The 4,146-nt window shown below is 26.0% G+C and overlaps 1 long non-coding RNA gene across 1 annotated transcript; it reads left to right on the top strand.

Moving 5' to 3' along the window:
- The first annotated feature begins 384 nt into the window (after positions 1-384).
- On the top strand, positions 385-1,804 carry LOC111030805. The gene is made up of 2 exons (XR_002604137.1): positions 385-783; positions 1,732-1,804. It is a non-coding gene; the product is annotated as an uncharacterized LOC111030805 (long non-coding RNA).
- Positions 1,805-4,146: the final 2,342 nt, after the last annotated feature.

Here is a 4,146-nt window from a genome sequence, read left to right as displayed (position 1 = left end):
ATTGTAATGATATTGAATTATTTTTTATTTTTGCCTTATTGGTTTCCTATGAACAATTTTACTCAAAATATGAATTTGTAAATTAATTTGGTATTCAATTAAACAAATTCAATGTTCTATAGGTATTCTTTAATGCAAAGAATTTATGAAATCACACCCAGAGAAATATCTTGGGTACTTTTAATGAACTAGGTTTGTTATTTATCAACAAACCAATTATTGTGAAAATTAAAATCATGTTATTGTTTTAAAAAACTGTTCGTTTTAATGATTATATATTTGACTATTTTAATAAACCTAATTTGTTGATTCAGTAAAATTATTCAAAACTGTTCCTCGTGGAAATTATAACTATTTTATAATTTTTACTATCATCTTTTATTGATTTAATTTAACTTCTAATTAATTGAATAAACCTTGTCAATAAATTGTAAAAATATATTAATATTGTTGTTGCGTGATTTTATTACCGACCATTCGAATTAAAACTACAAACCGTTTTATTGTTTGAATATATTTATAAGTTAAAATTTTATATATTACTTAATATATTGGTTATTTATAACTTTCATGGATGGGTTTTTCTAAAATCCAACAGAAAGAAACCGACGTCTGACGATAATGCCTCCCGCGTCTCGGCGTCTCGCATACGCACTACGGTATTCGCTATCATTTTGTTATAAACCACGGAAGTGTCAATATTTAATACTATTATTATATAATAAGTATAGCCGTACGCCCGTACAGCAGATGCACAGATGCAGCAGATATCGTTTTTGTAAGGTATGTTAAAACTAATTTATGTCTAATTATACGGCACCATATGAGTTGATTCTCAAGTAGGTACTGAAGATTAAAATACTTAGGGGCTTGTCTACACTACGGTATTTTCGCAGTGAGTCCGAATGATTTTACCGACGGACTCCATGGTTTTTACGTTACCGTCTAAATAGCCATTTTTATCGATCGATCCATACTACGATGTGTTAACTCGGTATGACTCAATCGATTTAATTAAAGCTGTTAGATGGTAAAGTAAAAACCATAGCGGTAAAACCTATCGGACTCGACACCGAAAGTACCACAGTGTGGCAAGAGCCAAGAGTTTCGTGTAGGATTCATGTAGGATTCCCTTAACTATTGTTGTATATCATCATCGAAATTAATAGGTATTTTAATCCAAGGAAGACCGAAAAAAATAAGTTACTACTCAAATAGGTAATCTCATTACCAGATATCAGTTTTTAAAAACAATAGTTTTCAAATTTTACTTAGTAGGTATACCATGATAGAAATATTTATTATTTCTATCATGAGGTATACTATAAAAAATATTTAAATTATATTTGATATAAAAAAGTTGTTAAGTTGTATGATAGGTATTCTATGATGATTTTCAAAATATAAAAAACTAAAAAAAGTACATTTTTGAAAGAATTCTCGGCCTACCTTCTTGTGGTGTCTCTTGGGTAACGCAACACTAGGCTGATAAGTGTTGTTCAACATAATATTGTCATATACATTTATCGTATTAATACTTATATACAATAATAGGGTAGTCAACTCGTATATACTGTATCTTAATAGCCCGAGAATCAATGATACCTATATTAAGTATAAAGTAAGTTTTGGAAATCAACTCAAACAGTGATACCTACAACATCCATGCTATATAGTTAATTATTATAATATGATAAATTGAAATTGTAAATTAATAAAAAAATTTTCCAGATAACATAATTTCAAAAAATTATACCAAGTGGGTGATAAGTTCTTATTGAAATTTCGCAGTATAATTCATTAGGTGAGTATAACTTATTGAAATAAAAAATTACTGAAATATATTTTGAAAACTTAAAATATACCGGTAAGTCGGTACCTAATAATGTATTCAATATTCTTAAACTAATAATATTAATTTGGTCTATTATTTCAAAAAGGTACATTTACACTCACATTATACGTTTATTTTTATATGTAAAAGTTGAAAAATTATTTTAATTATGTGACCCTACATTTTAACATTATTTTTTAAGGTAACTTTTACTAAATTAATTTTTGAGTAGACTGCATGTGCCAACATAACTTAATTTTAATTTTATACTTTTATGATTATACACTTGTAATATACCTACAGTAATTTATATATTTTTTAAGCAAACTCATGTAGATAGACACAGGTTTCTAATCTATGGTTGCCTGAAATTTATTATAATATATACTTAAATATTTGTACTTAGATACCTTATTATTTAGTTGAACTTTTTATGGTACTAAATTAATTTAAAATGATTTGTTTTATCTGTAAATCTGAATTTTCATCGTTAACTACATTGGTTGTCCATTTCAAAGTAATACATATGTTAAAGAAGTCAAGTACATATGAATGTACAGAAAATAAATGTTCACAGGTTTTTTCTACTTTGGATAGTTTTAAAAGACACACACAAAAACACACTAACAATGTTACTAAAAAAATAAAAATTAACCATAACGAAAAAGAAATAGATGATAATACTGTAATATTTCAAGATATAAATAAAGATGTCAATCTTCACAACCTCCTTAAAGAATCTCAAGAAATTCAATATGAAAATGTTACACATAAGCCTAATGATTATGAAAATAGTATTGATTTTACAAATTTTAATATTGATATTGCTATTAACAAAATACATCAATCAGCAATAAATTTTACAATGTCACTGCATAATAATAATAATTTTTCAAGAAAAGACGTAGTAAATTTACAAAAAGAATTTTTACAGAGTTTGATTGAACCAATTGCTGATGTATTAACTAATTTTGTAAATAATAAAATTAAAGACCCATTATTACTCTCTTCTTTTCATACTCTAATTTCAGCTATTTCTACTCCATTTAAATTATGCAGTTCAGAGTATCTTTTAAACAAATGGTTAACAAATAATAATTTGTACACTAATGTTAATCAATTCACTATTTATAATGAGATTAATTTAGTTTCTACTCATGGTGAAACCAACTATAATGAGCAAATTACAAAAGGAATTTTAATGCCAATACAGTTTCAATTCAAATCATTTTTTGAGTATGACAATAACTTGAATAAAACTTTAACTCATTATCAATACTTGACAAACAATTCAGATGATACTATTTTGACACATTTCATTCAGGGGGCTTTATGGAAAGAAAAAATGTCTCATTATCATAATAAAATTGTAATTCCATATTTTTTATACATAGATGATTTTGAAGTAAACAATCCATTAAGTTCACACTCTTCTTGTCATTCTATTTGTGCCATTTACTATAGTTTTCCACTAAGTGACCAATCCAAGCTTTCCAATATATTTGTTGCTGCTTTACTAAAGTCAATTGATATAAAAAACTTAGGTAATGATCAATGCCTAAAACAATTAATTAATGAATTAAATAAGCTTGAGATCGATGGTATATTTATTAAAACTTCAGAAGGGGAAAAAAAAGTTCATTTCATCTTAGGTTTACTTGTTGGTGATAATTTAGGGCTAAATAGTGTTCTAGAATTTAGTAAATCTTTTTCCGCAAACTATTTCTGTCGATTTTGTAAAGAAAATAAATTGGTTACCCAAACAGCATCCGAAGAAAATGTTTTGTTGCTTCGAAATTATGAAAATTATTTAGAAGATATAAGTACAAATGATTTTAAATTGACTGGTATTTATCAAGAACCAATTTTTAACCAATTAAATGTATTTCATGCAACAACAAATTATAGTATCGATATTATGCATGATATCTTTGAAGGTATCTGTCATTATAATATGTGCCACATAATAAAATACTACACAGAAAATGTAAAAATTTTTTCATTGCATACATTAAATTTAAGAAAACAAAATTTTAATTATGGAAGTATTGAAGTTGGCAATGCCTCACCACTTATTAAATCAATTCATATTCAGAAATTCCATTTAAAAATGACGGCACGAGAAATGATGACCTTTGTGCATTTTTTTTCTTTAATGATCGGTGACTTAATTCCAAAAGATGATCCAGTATGGGCATTTTTTAAAAATTTCTTGGAAATAATAGATATTTTATTATCAAATCAAATTAAAGAAAATACTATAAATCATTTAAAAGAACTTATTAAGCATCACAATTTAAATTATGTTTTAC

The sequence above is a fragment of the Myzus persicae genome, unplaced genomic scaffold, assembly GCF_001856785.1.
Source record: "Myzus persicae strain clone G006 unplaced genomic scaffold, MPER_G0061.0, whole genome shotgun sequence".
Lineage (NCBI taxonomy): Eukaryota > Metazoa > Arthropoda > Insecta > Hemiptera > Aphididae > Myzus > Myzus persicae.
This window is presented reverse-complemented; position numbering and strand designations above follow the sequence as displayed.